This window comes from Moschus berezovskii, chromosome 5, assembly GCF_049115385.1.
Source record: "Moschus berezovskii isolate FMDL1 chromosome 5, NW_MosBer_1.0, whole genome shotgun sequence".
Classification (NCBI taxonomy): domain Eukaryota; kingdom Metazoa; phylum Chordata; class Mammalia; order Artiodactyla; family Moschidae; genus Moschus; species Moschus berezovskii.
In genome coordinates this window covers 49,213,951-49,231,340 of record NC_142464.1, presented here as the reverse complement: position 1 = coordinate 49,231,340, position 17,390 = coordinate 49,213,951, and positions in this window count along the sequence as shown.

The following is a 17,390-nucleotide window of genomic DNA, read 5'->3' as shown; positions in this document are numbered from 1 at the left end:
GTGATGTTGGGAAAGATTGAGGGCCGGAGGGGAAGGGGACGATAGAGGATGAGATGGTTGGATGGCATCACCGACTCAATGGACATGGGTTTGGGTGGACTCCAGGAGTTGGTGATGGACAGGGAGGCCTGGCGTGCTGAGGTTCATGGGTCCCAGAGTTGGACACAACCGAGCGACTGAACTGAACTGGAAGTTTGAGAAGCTCAGGATCAGATTGTGATTTATAGATAGTCTGTGTGATTGAGTACAAGTCATGGTTCCATGGGATGCTCACTGATTACTTTTCCAGAAATCAAGCGCTGAGAGCTATTGCTAATATAGCTTCTCCCTTAGCAAACTCTGAAATACTGCTAATGTGAAATTTGAAGCCTAGCTTGGTTAATGCTGTTCATTCAGTCTGATTTTATTTCAGTCTGATTTCATTCAGCATTCCAGGGAATTAAAGCTACACCATCTCTCTGACTTGCTGCATTGCCATCCTGGCAAAGCCTTCCATCAGTCATTTTTCTGCCATAAAGGAAAAAAAAATACTAAAAGAGTCTTAGAAGTTCTCATCAAAAGAAAAAATTGTAACTATGTGTGTTGCTGCTGCTGCTGCTGCTAAGTCACTTCAGTCGTGTCCGACTCTGTGTGACCCCATAGACGGAAGCCCACCAGGCTCCCCGGTCCCTGGGATTCTCCAGGCAAGAACACTGGAGTGGGTTGCCATTTCCTTCTCCAATGTGTGAAAGTGGAAAGTGAAAAGTGAAAGTGAAGTCGCTCAGTTGTGTCCGACCCTTAGCGACCCCACGGACTGCAGCCTACCAGGCTCCTCCATCCATGGGATTTCTAGGCAACAGTACTGGAGTGGCTTGCCATTGCCTTCTCCGAACTATGTGTGTTAATGGATATTAACTAGACTTATTTTGGTGATTATTTTGTGATATATAAGTTTATTGGGATTTCCCTGGTGGCTCAAATAGTAAAGAATCCACCTGCAATGGGTTTGATCCATGGGTTGGGAAGATAACCTTGAGTCATACTGTACACCTGAAACTAATATAATGTTATATGTCAGTTATATCTAAATAAAAAAAGAAAAAGGCTTTTCAGTCCCTCAGTATAAATACTGTTTTCTGGGAAAAAAAAATATGATTTCAATACATGATCTGAAATGAATAGTTCATCTAAAATTTCCTGTTTGACCAATAATTAGATAGATCCATTATGCGTTCTTGATATTTTCAGTGTAAAGTGTAGCAGATTATGTTTCTTATTACAACATATAATATTTGCTATGTAATTTATAATTTATTGAGATGGTTGAAGTATGTAATTACAGTTTTGCTTGCGTATCTACCGCAATGAACTTTAGGTTGTGTTAGGTATTTAACTGTTTGTTTAACTTCCTGCCTCCCTCCTTCGTCACCCTGCCCTCCAAGACTGCTGTATACATGGAGAAAGGAATATTTAGGAGAATGTGTCTAAAAGACTAGTATTAGAGGCAAGAAAATACAGGACAAGACTACTGGAGTAAAATGTTGGATGAAATCTTATAGCTCAGTTCATGTTTTACTTTAATTTTCATTCCCATCAAATATAATATTCTTTAAAGAAATGAAATACAGATGCAGTGTACTTTTTAAGGTGTTGTAATAAACCCAAGTTAAGACAGTAGGCTAGAATTTTATTACACCAAATAAGTCCCAGTTTTCCAGACCACATTAATTTCATGCCTACAGAATGAGACAACTGATGTATATGATTGTAAAATCACTTTTTATAATGAAGAAAAGGTGTTTATCAAGAAGAACTGGTCAATACTAGATTCCACAAGCTAATACTGGGTATACATTTCTTATAAAAAATTACAATGTTTTAGCAACTGTGTCCGGAGAAGGCAATGGCAAGCCACTCTAGTACTCTTGCCTAGAAAATCCCACGGATGGAGGAGCCTGATAGGCTGCGGTCCGTGTGGTCGCTGGGAGTCGGACACGACTGAGCAACTTCACTTTCACTTTTCACTTTCACACATTGGAGAAGGAAATGGCAACCCACTCCAGTGTTCTTGCCTGGAGAATCCCAGGGACGAGGGAGCCTGGTGGGCTTCCGTCTGTGGGGTCACACAGGGTCGGACATGACTGAAGTGACTTAGCAGCAGCAGCAGCAGCAGCAACTGTGTCATTTTACATCCGTTCCGTTGCTCAGTCGTGTCCGACTCTATGCGACCCCGTGGACTGTGGCCTACCAGGCTTCTCCGACCATGGGATTCTCCAGGTAAGAATACTGGAGTGGGTTACCGTTTCCTTCTCCAGGGGATCTTCCCGACCCAGGGATCGAATCCGGGTCTCCCACATTGGAGGCAGACGCTTTAACCTCTGAGCCACCAGGGAAGCCCCGTCATTTTATATAAAGATGTGAAAATCCTCTTAGGACAAACCAAGGCTTATACTGAGCCATATATAATGTGAAAAGTGTGATCTGGTTTGTACCTTTTAGTCTAAATTATGCCAACTTTCAAGGCTTTTTAATAAAAATAAATGAATCCCTTCATTAAATATAAAAATCACATTTCTGGATTAATAATTTATTCCTGAAAGAGACATTATTAGATAAAAGAAGTAATTAAATTTCAGATATAAACTTTAGAGAAAATATTGGCAGAAGGAAAGATTATCATGGATTTAGAGAACATAGAAGAGGCAATATTGAACTTGAGTAAAAAAACAAATTATAAAATTGAAAATAAATCTTCTCACTCAAAAACTGAGATCCTGGTGTTTACAGGTTCTTGGGGAAAAAAACTGACAATGACAAAGAATTGTTTGAAAATTTCTCATTTATGATAACTGTTCAGTATCAATTCATTTAGATAAGATCTAACCCACTCCAGTGTTCTTGCCTGGAGAATCCCAGGGACGGGGGACCCTGGTGGGCTTCCGTCTATGGGGTCACACAGAGTCGGACACGACTGAAGTGACTTAGCAGCAGCAGCAGCAACCTATTTTATGTCTGGTGGTTAAGTCCTTTATAAAAAGAGAACTCCCCCTTCACTCCAGTTTTCTCATTCTACCAGGATGTTAATTAGGGGAAAAAATGCTAATTTCCACTTCCAATTTGAACGTGTATCAGACGTTGAAATAGAGATGAATGTGCCTGCCCTGTTTTCAGCTTCATTTTGATAGTAAAGGGATTTGGGTTACTACAATGTTATAATTTTCATAAAGAAAATGTCTCTTTTATGCTGCCTTCATTATTTTGAATCTTAGTTTGGGGATCTGGAGAAAATTGGATAGATACCATACTTAGAACTATAATCTTCAGCAAGTGATCTGCCTTAGGCTATAGTGTGTGTGTGTGTGTGTGTGTGTGTGCGCGCGCGCGCGCGTGCGCATGTGTGTGTTATATAAAATTCTCTCTCTCTCTCTCATCTATTTGTGTATCTATCTAGGGAGACAAAGTGACAGAGACAGACAGAATTTTTTTTTTTATTTCAGCAAGGGAAAATTTGAACCTAATATAAAGGAAGAAGGTACATTGCATTGCAAATACTGGGGCAGTACTGACAGCAGTGTTTCAGCTTGCTTAATCTAGTGCTTACAGACAATAGGTCTACATGGTATTGTGTAGACTGCCTCTTCCAGAAAAGCATATTTTTGAATTCCCAAAATGTGAAATTTGAAAATCAGAGCACTTAGTTGCAGCAGAATTGAAGATCATGGCCATCCAGGACTAGGAGCACTGCTGAAGACTTCTGAAAGGTGCAAAACCTTCCCATTCATTTTTCCAGACTTTTTTTTTTTCCAAATGGAAAATTAGGTAAAGGTTAACATATAAGGCTCACAGGGGAAATGGAGACATCTCAGACATTAATGAGAAGATTGTGGATATGATGGTGACTGTTTTTATTCAAATAAAACTAAGCAGACAAAGGTAAGGGTATAGTGCTATGTTCCTTTCCAACTGTGATTTCTGTAAACTTTTTTTCTTACATGTGCAAAGTCATGAAAAGTTATTTGCTTGCAGATTCTTGAAACTGTGATTTGCTCAAGTTAGGGCAAGGGGTGTGTGTGGGGTAGATATGCTAGAGCGAGAGAGATCTAGTAATAAATTCTGCCATCAGTATCCATGGACACTGAATTACGGTAGTAAAGCAGTTTCAAACTATTTTTCAACTTAAATATTGTCACTGACTCAGACATAATACCATGATTAACTATAGAGTCCTAACATCTTGGGAAGGCAAGAGAACATGAGGTTGTATGGCAGGAAAGTAAAGACTCCCAAAATACCTTGAATTATAAGAAATTCAGAAGTTCAAGTTTAGAGATCTTACCTAAAATTTTGCCTTAAAGACCTTTCTGTATTGACAAAGGTTTAAACACAGGAGTTAAAAAGATGAAGCAAAGAAAAAATGAGAACCACCATGCACATTGAGAATGGGCAAAAATGTGACTAGCGTCATCATCATTTGGAAGTCATGATATAATTTTCAACTGTTCACAGTTTTAATCTGAGTTCCATGAATTTAATGAGTTTTAATTTGACAACTCTCAAGTAAAATTTTAAGCCTGAATAATGAGCTCAGATGAAGACTCATTATTTTACATAGGATCCATTAGAGTAATTTTATTGCTGAGTTTGAACTAAAAGAAATGCTCACTCATTCATTTCTTGGATTTATTTTTCCATACATTAAAACAGGATTTAAAACTGTGATAAACTTATAAATCTCTAATAAATCAATTCCCTTATACTTGCATACACTTTTTAGTTACCAGAATAATGAATCAATTCTATATCCATTCAGTATAGTGAAGTGAAAGTCACTCAGTCATATCCGACTCTTTGTGACCTCATGGACTACACAGTCCATGGACTTCCCCAGGCTAGAACACTGGAGTAGGTAGCCTTTCCCTTCTCCAGGGAATCTTCCCAACTCAGGGATCGAATCCAGGTCTCCCACATTGCAGGCAGATTCTTTACCAGCTGAACAACAAGGGAAGCACATTCAATATAGTATGTCTAATTGAATCCCTCTGAAACAAAGATCATTGTTAAAGTTTTTTGATTGTTTGTTTTATTTTGACCCAATGTTGAATGTTGAGTTTATTATCTTTTATATTTCAACAAAGAGCATCAATGCAAATCTGTGAGATCATAGGGTTTGATAGAAGACACATCCCATGTTAGTTTATAGAAATCAGTCTCGTCCTGGATGTGCTTCTTAAAAACGTGCAGGAGCTCAGGTCAAATTAGCCATAGGTGACTCTCTTGTTGACTCTGAGAGGCCATCCTGGGGGGGTGGGGGGAGACCTGCAAGACAGACTCCTTGTTGTATTGATCTTCATTGCTCCTCCAGCTAGGTGGTCCTTTCTGTCAGTAGGGTTGAATATCTTATTTAAGTCATTTAACTCTCAGTATACTGAGGACTCTGAGTCTGTGTCCAGGCTGCTCAGCAGGGGGAATTCCACAAAGAAGTCCCTTCTCCTTCTAGAAGTGGTGAGGTATGTCTCTCTCTCTCTCTCTCTCTTTTTTTTTTTTAAGGAACTAAGGCTTTAGGAGTTTCTTTAAGTCTTTAAGTTGGAGTTGCTAAACATGAGATAAGCTAATGAGTGGTAAATTTCAGAAACTACTAACACCCAGGTCATTGGACTCCCCAGCCAGTTCTATCACCTGTGCACACCTCAGATTAAGGTGATACGAGTTAAGAGTTAAGTGAAATTGTGTCTTGGTAGTTTACATAATAGTCTTTTAAAAGCAAGCAGTTCCAAGGTGAACACAAAAGACTGGAAGACACAGAGACGTTAGGACTACGGGGACTGAATTGTTTTATTTGCTCTCTTTGTAGTTATGGTACCTCTTTTCGTTTGCTACATACCTGTTAGGGTTTATAAAAGACTCCAGGTAGGAACGTGAATTTCTGATTATGTCAAATATGTTTTCCCAACCTGTAAATTACTGTCTGTGTTCCCGGATACTTCATTTTCCAAAATTTCAGGGATAAAACCTTCTTTGTAAACATTCATTTGTGTGTGCTTGTGTGTGTGTGTAAGGGAGGGGGGTGATAAAGAGAGAAAGAAATTCAAGGAACAGCCTAATATATACTACTTGGAAAATAAGTCAACTTCTTAAAATAATGATTATATTCATCAACTCTGAAATCAAAGTCTTTGCGTACAATATTCTATTTCAAATTGACTGTATACTTGTCATTTTAAATAAGCTTTCTGAGAATGAAATACCTCTATCACATATGCTACTAGAATCCCTCTGTATCCTCAAAGATATGATTTATTATGCTATATTCAAATTATTTTTTACTTTATATAAACATATTTCATGTATTTGTCAAATACATATAATCTATTAAGATATTTCTATGAAGGAAAATAGGAAACTACTTTATTCAAGTTTTTTTGGCCAATAATTTGTTTGATCTTTAAAGTATACCATTTATGTTATCACATAGTTCCATTAGATTTGAATTATCAATGCTTATATAGTGTTCTTATCGACTTTAAAAATTTAAATATAGTTGATTATTATTAGTATATTATATAGTATATTATTAGTTTTGGGTGTACAACATAGTGATGTAATATTGTTATAGATTATACTCCATTCAAAGTTATCATAACATACTCTCTTATGTATGTACAATACATACATTGCTGTACAATATGCCCTTGACTTGAATTGATATATGTGGAAGATATTTTAAGAAAGATAATTATAATATTGTGTAGTCTCATAAGTAAGCCAGTTCCCCACAGGAACAGTGATTTTATTGTTTTAAGCAGCAGAGAAAACCAATTGCTCCTTTCCTGGCTGTGGGTCTGCCAGCTAGGTTATGTTTTCTTGTTTCCTTGTTAATCAGAGTCAACTGTTTACTCTTTAGTGATTCAATGTACTTTGCACTTCATTGTAAGATAGGGTGTGGGTCTACTTTATTACATACCTACTGCTCATCTCTAGGGCTTCCCCCATGGCTCAGATGGTAAATAAATTTCCTGCAATGCAGGAGACCTGGATTTGGTTCCTGGGTCAGGAAGATCCCCTGGAGATGGAAATGACAACCCACCCCAGTATTCTTGCCTGGGAAATCCCATGGACAGAGGAGCCTGGCAGGCTGCAGTTCATGGGGTTGCAAGACACACAGGACTGAATGACTAACAAACACCCAGCCCACCTCTAGCACCTCTCATTTGCATAGCTGTTTTTCCTTGACTGGTGCCAAGAGTCTCTGCCTTCAAACAAGAGACCAAGTGGAAAGAAAAACACTGTCTTTTGAGGGGCTTTTTAATTTGTGTCTTACACAATTGTCACTCTCTTTACTAATTGTGCCCCAGTTGTACTAAACATAAAAGTATGTCTCACTATGGATCATGACCTTGCTTAATTAGTTGTCCAGCAATTCATTTATCCATTAATTTGATTATTTAATTAATGTAGTTATTTATCTGTTTCAATAGAAATGTTAGATAACTTATAAGAAAAATATAAGTTAAAATAATAAAACAAAACCTGAAATAGGGACAAGAGAAAATCAAAAGGGAAATAACACTAACAGAAAAAGAATGTAGAAGCAGTGCAGTATAAGGCTTTGGGCTATTCTTAGGATTTGTGCACGCATTTTTCTCTGATATATCTTCTAGCCAAAGATAATTTCACAGTTGTTCATATTCAGAAGGAAAAAGTAGTAATTCCTTGCTCCTGCTGCTGCTGCTTAGTTGCTTTAGTCGTGTCTGACTCTGTGCGACCCCATAGAAGCCAGCCCATCAGGCTCCACCATCCCTGGAATTCTTCAGGCAAGAACACTGGAGTGGGTTGCCATTTCCTTCTCCAGTACTTGAAAGTGAAAAGTGAAAGTGAAGTCACTCAGTCGTGCCCGACTCTTAGCGACCCCATGGACTGCAGCCCACCAGGCTCCTCCGCCCATGGGATTTTCCAGGCAGGAGTACTGGAGTGGGGTGCCATTGCCTTCTCCAGTAATTCCTTAGGGGTAACCAAAATTTCTTTATACTTAATCCATTGAATTTTTTTTTTCATCTCATTTCCTTCATAGAGGCAACCTGTACCTTCAACCGTTGTGTTGTTGTGAGTCACTCAGTCATGTCTGACTCTCTGTGAGCCCATGGGCTGCAGCCTGCCATGCTCCTCTGTCCATGGCATTCTCCAGGCAGGAAGACTGGAGTGGTTTGCCATTTCCTTAGATTTGAAAATTCTGATTCCATAGACAAGTGATATTCGGTGAATTCGTTCCCACAAAGCCTCACTCTACTAGTAAATTAAATTTATAAAAATCTGTAGTCCTCACCCTCCTTTTTAATGTCAAGATTCAAAGCCAGGGCTTTTTGAAAGATTGTAGCAATTCAAGAATCATGTGCTTCAATCATGCTGTTTGCCCAACATTAAGATGCTAGGGATATCAAGAGAAAGCTTGCCACATCCAAAGAGTTGTTCTATATTAGTACAGAATTTCCCACCAGAGTGCTGGAATCAGATGGGTTAACTGGTAGATATATTACCCACCCTTTTGAGTGGACCCCAAACAAGGGTCCTACTGCCTGGACCAATTAACCTGTGCCAATTAAGGGACTCTGAGTTTGACTTAGAAGCATCAGAAAGCTTAATTCTTTTTTTAAGGTATTTTTCTCTATTCTTTTTGTTTGTTTATTTTTGGTCGTGCTAGATCTTCATTGCTTTGCACAGGCTTTTTCTAGTTGTGGCAGCGAGTGAAGGCTACTCTCTAGCCACAGTGCATGGGCTTTTCATTGTTGTGGCTTATTTTGTTGAGCAGCACAGGCTCTAGGGTGTATGGGCTCAGTAGTTGCGGTTCCCGGGCTATAAAGTGCAGGCTCAATAGTTGTGATGCAGGAGCTTAGTTGCTCTGTGGCATGTGGGATCTTCCAGGACCAGGGATCAAACCTGTGTCCCCTGCATTGGCAGGTATATTTTTATCCACTGTTCCACCACAAAGGTCCAGGAAAGCTTACACTTTGATCAAAGAATGGAGAGATTTGAACTCAGCTCTGGACAGGCTGTGGGCAGGGCTGCCATTATTGGAACTTGTTAGCAGGGAGGGGGTCGGAGAAGGTAATGTCACCCCACTCCAGTACTCTTGACAGGAAAATCCCATGTATGGAGGAGCCTGGTAGGCTGCAGTCCATGGGGTCGCTAAGAGTTGGACACCACTGAGTGATTTCACTTTCACTTTTCACTTTCATGCACTGGAGAAGAAAATGGCAACCCAGTCCAGTGTTCTTGCTTGGAGAATCCCAGGGATGGGGGAGCCTGGTGGGCTGCCATCTATGGGGTCGCACAGAGTCGGACATGACTGAAGTGACTTAGCAGCAGCAGCAGCAGCGGGGAGGGTGTGGGCTTCTTAAGCCGTGGCACCACTGTGCTTGCTCACGGCTTCAGATCTTAGTTCCAGGCATAGCATCTTTGATGCAAGACCTGCAGCCTTCATCTTGAATTGAGGTGCTGGACATCGAGCTTTGCTTCTGCAAAAGTCCTCATGAAGCTGGGGTGTCGGCCTCGGTGCAGCCTTTTGGCACTGTAAAGTCTGGTCTAAACTGCCTGTTACACAATCTCTTTCCATGAATCCTGTGAGCAAGTGATACTAGAGGAAGCACAAAGGAAAAGAAAAACAGATTAGACTTTATTTTTTTTACTGAGAATCTCTATTTTCTGGAGATTAATGGTTGCTTTGCTGGCGATGGATAGACAAGGATTTTTTTGTTGTTGCAATTATTATTTATTTTAGCATAATCTATGCATTGGTTTTCTCATTTATGATAGTCATAAAACGTTTCCTTTGAAATAAATGTATGTGAGTGAAATTGCAAGTTGATTTAGAGAAAGGTATTCAATTATAGTAAAGGTTTAGGAGGGTGTGGCGTCAGTTTTGGAAGTAGTACTTCCTGGCATCACTTGAGGGAATATTATTCTTGTGCTGTGCTGTGCTCAGTCGCTTGAATCTTTGTGACCCCATGGGCTGTAGCCCACCAGGCTCCTCTGTTCATGGAGTTTTTCAGGCAAAAATACCAGAATAGGTTTCCACTTCCTACTCCAGGGGATCTTCTAGACACCCAGGGGTCGAACCTGTATCTCTTGCATCTCCTGCATTGATTGGCAGGTAGATTCTTTACCACTGCACCACCTGGGACTATAAATGTGAAAGACGCATGACAGTGGAAGGGTTGGAGGTGTGGACTTGATATAGAGTTTAATGAAAGGTTGGGAGTAAAAACTGGGTGCAGTTTGGGAGAAAAGAGACATCTAAGCCAGGACGTAACAGACCTGTTCATCATTTGGGCAAGGAGGTGCATTTGGGCTGAAAGGTAGTTGTGATAAAGCATGAGGTATGCAGCTGTACTGATTATAAAATGATAGAAAACTTGATAATGTTGGAAAATGAAAGACATGTAGAGAAATGACAGAAGGGTAAAATAGAGACTGTTCTTCCTAAAGACTCATACTTCCTATGCATCAAATTATTCATCTTCCTGACAATTAATTATGTGAGGTATATATCTTCAGACTGCTCCATTGTCCTGCTCCAGTGGGTGATTTTTACACAGTTCATTTGAATGATGTGCTATGTAATTTAATACATTTGTTCTATAGATGACAAGACTTCAGCACAAGGCAGTTAAATAACTTGTCCAGTATTGCATAATAAGTGCGAAGTCTAGATTTGACCTCAATGAGTTTACTTTAGGCAGCCATGAAATTAAAAGACACTTACTCCTTGGAAGGACAGTTATGACCAAACTAGATAGCATATTAAAAAGCAGAGACATTACTTTGCCAACCAAGGTCCGTCTAGTCAAGGCTATGGTTTTGCCAGTGGTCATATATGGATGTGAGAGTTGGACTGTGAAGAAAGCTGATCACCGAAGAATTGATACTTTTGAACTATGGTATTGGAGAAGACTCTTGAGAGTCCCTTGGACCGCAAGGAGATCCAACCAGTCCATTCTAAAGGAGATTAATCCTGGGTGTTTATTGTGAGGACTGATGCTAAAGCTGAAACTCCAATACTTTGGCTACCTCACGTGACAAGTTGACTCACTGGAAAAGACTCTGATGCTGGGAGGGATTGGGGTCAGGAGGAGAAGGGGATGACAGAGAATGAGATGGCTGGATGGCAGCACCGACTCGATGGACATGAGTCTGAGTGAACTCCGGGAGTTGGTGATGGACAGGGAGGCCTGGTATGCTGTGATTCATGGGGTCGGACATGACTGAGCGACTAAACTGAACCGAACTGAAAGGACAGAAGATCCTTTCTACTTGGCCATTAAAGGGAGACTGGATATTATTCTATCGGCAATGGGAACTGAAATATTTTGATATGGACTACAGTGACTAGATACTAAGAAAGTCATATCTTGCTAGGCTGTGTTGAGAGGACTGAATTGGGGTGAACCTGGAGGCAAGAGACCAGTGATGGTTCAGTAAGGAGATGGTTCTGGAGAAACCATGTGTACTGTAGTATTCTATCAAGCAAGCACACCAGAACTGAAACGGAAAGACCTTCCTCCTGTAATGCCTACTCAGCCCTCTAGTGACTGAACTTATCATCCAACCAACTGGCAAACCAACAATATTTAAAGGAATTAGCTTTGTTTTCAAACAACGCTAAAGAAAGAAAGGTATGGAGTTGAATGTCAATAAATCAATAACTAGCACACATACACATTTATATATATATTTTTAATGTATTGCAGATTTATAACTTGCTTTCATATTTTTGCAAATGTCTCACCTTGGTTATCTTTTTGATTTTTTTAATTCACATTTTCTTCCAGAATTCATTATTGTGTCAGGATCAAAATTATTTTCCCCTAGAATACTTTAATGTTGAATTGTGTTAAATCTATAAACTAATATGGAAAAATGTGTTAACTTTGCCTTTTTCAGACTTGGCAGATAAATATATAACATCTCTTTCTTTAACAGCTTTAATCTCAGGCAAGAGTACTGGAGTGGTTTGCCATTCCCTTCTCCAGGGGATCTTCCCTACCCAGGGATCACACCTGGCTCTCCTGCATTTCAGGTGGATCTTTACCAACTGAGCCACTAGGGACGCCATTGTATGTCTTACTAAATTTTTATTGGGATTTGCTTTTTTATAAAAGACTTTCAAATTTCTAGTTAGATGTATTCCTAAATATTTTAAGTTGTATTATAATTATTGGTGATAGTACATTATTCAGTTCAGTCACTCAGCCGTGTCCAACTCTTTGCGACCCCATGAATCACAGCATGCCAGGAATATTAGTGGTAGTTTTGCATTAGATCTTTCCCCCTATTTTACTTTTTGTTTTGTTGTCACTGGTATTTATAAGATTATCGATTTTTGAAGTTCATCCCTTATGACTTCTAATAGGCCTCTAGTTAATTGGCCAAGATTTTTAAGGGCAGCACTCGCTAATGACAAATCATTGTCTCTCCTATTCATAATCTTATGAATCTTTCAACATTTAGGCAGTTAAAATTGTACCACCCAGCTGTGGAGCAGAGTTCCGGCTTGGTCACTTACAAGGTATTTGATGATCTGGACCAATTTACTACACTACTATTTCATCATCTGTGACATTGGGGAGTAACTCTCTCTACCTCATAAAATTGTTATAAGGATTAAAGGTGATAATGATTGTAAAATCCTTCATACAGAGGATATAATAAATGTTCTCTTTAAAATATTTAATAGGAAATAGAATGAACCTTTTATCTGTTAATCTTTATATTGGAGCTTTGGCTGTAACTGCCAGACAACCCCTCCCAGAAACTTGCTAAGACGCTGTGTAAGCGATCATTTGAACTGCTATCTGTTGACTCAAATGGTAAAGAATCTGCAAAAGAAGACCTGGATTCGATACCTAGGCTGGGAAGACAACCCACTCCAGTATTCTTGCCTGGAGAATTCCAGGGACAGAGGAACCTGATGGGCTAAAGTCCTTAGGTCACAAAGAGTCAGACATGACTGCGTGACTGACACACATACAGACTACCCTATTAAAAACAAGCCAAAAGTCTTTGGGAGATGGAATTTGTTACTACGGTGGTAGTGTTAGGTCTTGATGCAGGTCTTTGGCTTTTCTGCTACCCTCTCTGAACGAGAAGGATATGCTCCATTCAAGTGAAAGAGGGGATTTGCAAAAGATTATCTCAAAGATACTGTGTTGTCTGCCTGCTGAATGGGCAGCCAGGACTCTTATTGCCCTGCCTGAAACTTGCTGAATAACAGAAACTTAATGGCAACCCACTCCAGTGTTCTTGCCTGGAGAATCCCAGAGACGGGGAAGCCTCGTGGGCTGCTGTCTATGGGGTCGCACAGAGTTGGACACGACTGAAGTGAGTAAAAAAAAAAAAAGGGACAATTTAGTGTGTTAGAATGGAGTGTAAGGATACAGTTCTTTGGAGACCTTAAACTTTTCCTCAGGAGTAAGTGACTCTAGAGCTGGGAATGATTCCCAGATATTATCCAAAGATAGGGAAGAGATATTGTACAGAACATTTAAAGGCAGTGCTTGAAGAAAAATCAATTTATTTCCTGTTATACCTCATGAAGTTAAGACCATTTAATTAACCAGTCCCACATGTATCCACTCAATGCTGTGAACTCACAAAATGGAATCTTGGCAGAAGATCAATATCAATATTAAAATATTAATATCAATATTAAAAATATCATTATTGATATTTTTAATATCTGCTCAAGGAAATCCTTGAGGAATGAATAAAAATGAATAAAAATGGTACATCAATGGATACATTATATTTATAGACCTTCCGTGACTTACAGTTACCCCCTGATATCATAAGTTGAAAATGCATTCAGTATACCTAACTTCCCAAACGTCATAAGCTAGTCCTCCTTAAGTACATTCAGAATACTTACATTAGCCTATAGTTGGGCATAATCACAAAGCCTATTTTATAATAAAGTATTGAATATCTTATGTAATTCATTAAATACTGAAAGTGAAAAGCAGAATAATTGCCTGGGTGCAGAATTGTTGTATGTGTATCAGTTGTTTATAGTTGTATGACTGACTGGGAACTCTGGCTCACAGCTACTGCTTAGCATCATGAGAGAATATAATTAGCCCCTATAAAGATAAAGGATTTGAAGTATAATTTCTACTGAATACTTATTGTTTTTGTACTACCGTAAAATTGAAAAAATATTATAAGTAGAATCATCAAAATCAGGAACTATCTGTACTAATACTTCCATTTCAATCCTTTTTTTTTTCCCTGCTATAAAACTTTTTTTAAAAATTTATTTTATTGGAGGCAAATTACCTTACATTAATATATTGGTTGGTTTTGCCATACATTGACATGAATCCGCCCTGGTTGTACATGTGTTCTCTTTCTTGAACCCCCCTCCCACCTCCCTCTTCCCCATATCCTCCCTCCGTGTCATCCCCGTGCACCAGCCCCAAGCATCCTGTATCATGCGTCGAAACTGGACTGGTCACTTATGATAATATACATGCTACAATGCCGTTCTCCCCAGTCATCCCACCTTCACCCTCTCCCACAGAGTCCCAAAGACTGTTCTATATGCTGTGTCTCTTTTGCAGTCTCGTATACAGGGTTCAGGTTACCATCTTTCTAAATTCCATATATATGCGTTAGTATACTGTATTGATGTTTTTTCTTTCTGGCTTACTTCATTCTGTATAATTGGCTCCAATTTCATCCACCTCATTAAAACTGATTCAAATGCATTCTTTTTGATGGCTGAAAAATACTCCATTGTGTATATGTACCAAAACTTTCTTAGCCATTTATCTGCAGATGGACATCTAGGTTGCTTCCATGTCCTGGCTATTATAAACAGTGCTGCAATGAACATTGGAGTACATGTGTCTCTTTCAATTCTGGTTTCCTTGGTGTGTATGCCCAGGAGTGTGATTGCTGGATCATATGGCAGAGAAGAGAAATTAAGGAAACTATTCCATTCACTGTTGCAACGAAAAGAATTAAATACTTAGGAATATATCTACCTAAGGAAACAAAAGACTTGTACATAGAAAACTATAAAACACTAGTGAAAGTAATCAAAGAGGACACTAATAGATGGAGAAATATACCGTGTTCGTGGATTGGAAGAATAAATATTGTGAAAATGAGTATACTACCCAAAGTAATTTATACATTCAATGCAATCCCTATCAAGCTACCAACGATATTTTTCACAGAACTAGAACAAATAATCTCACAATTTGTATGGAAATACAAAAAACCTCGAATAGCCAAAGCAATCTTGAAGAAGAAAAATGGAACTGGAGTAATTAACCTGCCAGACTTCAGGCTCTACTACAAAGCCACAGTCATCAAGACAGTATGGTACTGGCATAAAGACAGAAATATAGATCAATGGAACAAAATAGAAAGCCCAGAGATAAACCCACGCACCTATGGACACCTTATCTTCAACAAAGGAGGCAAGAATATAAAATGGAGAAAAGACAGTCTCTTTAACAAGTGGTGCTGGGAAAACTGGTCAGCCACTTGTAAAAGAATGAAACTAGAACACTTCCTAACACCATTCACCAAAATAAACTCAAAATGGATTAGAGAGCTAAATGTAAGACCAGATACTATAAAACTCCTAGAGGAGAACGTAGGCAAAGCACTCTCTGACATAAATCACAGCAGGATCCTCCAAGACCCACCTCCCAGAATATTGGAAATAAAAGCAAAACTAAACAAATGGGACCTAATTAAAATCAAAAGCTTCTGCACAGCAAAGGAAACTCTAAGCAAGGTCAAAAGACAGCCTGAAGAATAGGAGAAAATAATAGCAAATGAAGCAACTGATAAAGGGTTAATCTCCAAAATATACAAGCAGCTCCTGCAGCTCAATTCCAGAAAACTAAGTGACCCAATCAAAAAATGGGCCAAAGAACTAAACAGACATTTCTCCAAAGAAGACATAAAGATGGCTAACAAACACATGAAAAAATGCTCAACATCCCTCATAATCAGAGAGATGCAAATCAAAACCACAATGAGATACCATTTCACACCAGTCAGAATGGCTGCTATCCAAAAGTCTACATGCAGTAAATGCTGGAGAGGGTGTGGAGAAAAGGGAACCCTCTTACACTGTTGGTGGGAATGCAAACTAGTACAGCCACTATGGAGAACAGTGTGGAGATTCCTCAAAAAACTGGAAATAGAACTGCCATATGATCAATCCTTTTTTTTTTTGAATCGCCATCTACTTTGGTTGGAAATTATAGTAATCAGATTTCAATTTTTAAAGCAAACTTTCTATCACACTCTTTTTCAAAACCCAATTTGTTGTCCTTAGTAGGTAATCTATCCTTGGAGGTAAAATGGCTACTTCTCAGGTTATATTATTCTCCCTGTGCCAGGGAATTAGAAAAAATTAACTTTTACCCAGTGAATCTATGATTCTATGATTCTCGTAAATTACATAATCTTTATTTTTTTACTTGATCAGCTATTGCCCTGCATTTACCATTTCTCCCTGGGTTTTTAATTTTGGAGTTGCTAGCAGCTTAACTATGACTATGTTATTTGAAGTAGCACCCAAACCTCTAGCCGGTGCATCTTAGTATATTAGTTAAGGTAACACTTAGCATATTGGTTGAGGCAACATTTTTATGACAAGCAAATCCAAAAGCAAACAGAGGTGGTCAGTCAGAACAAAAGTTTATTTCTAGTCCTTTGTAATGTCCTGTTAGGTGTTTCTGATCAGTATAGAGCTCTGTTCCAGGGACCCAGCTTTCTTTCATCATGTGACTCTGTGGTCTTTAACACATGGCTTCCACAATTGTCACCAAAGGAGGAAAAGCATGGAGGATCATGTGAGGAAGTTTCCATAGTCCAGGTTTGACTGTCATCACTTCTGCCAGAATCCACTGGTCATCATTTATTCCCAAGGCCAGACTTTTAACCACATGAGTACCTCAGATGTGCTGTCTTGTCTTATCATGTGCCAGGAGGAAGAACAGAAAGAGCTTGGTCCGTAGCTAGCCAGTCTCTGCCACACTTGGCATATTCTGTCTCCATTCAAACCATCCTTTTTGTAATCATTTTTTTTTAAATATGCATCACTATAAATTGCGGAGTAATGGGGAATGTTTTCCTCTTTTCAGGCCTTTGCACCTGCTGTTTTCTTTGCTTTAAATAATCTTTCTGTGGATCCTTAGGTCTCAATTCAATTGTTACCTGTTCAGAGAGGCCTTTTCCTAAAATTTCAGGTTGATCAAACTTCCTACATACTTAGACACACATTAATACACACTCTATTTTTCCTTCATCTTAAATATATATGTAAAGCACATAGGAAATGAGAAGCCTGTGATAAATGCTCAGTTCAGTTCAGTTCAGTTCAGTCGCTCAGTCGT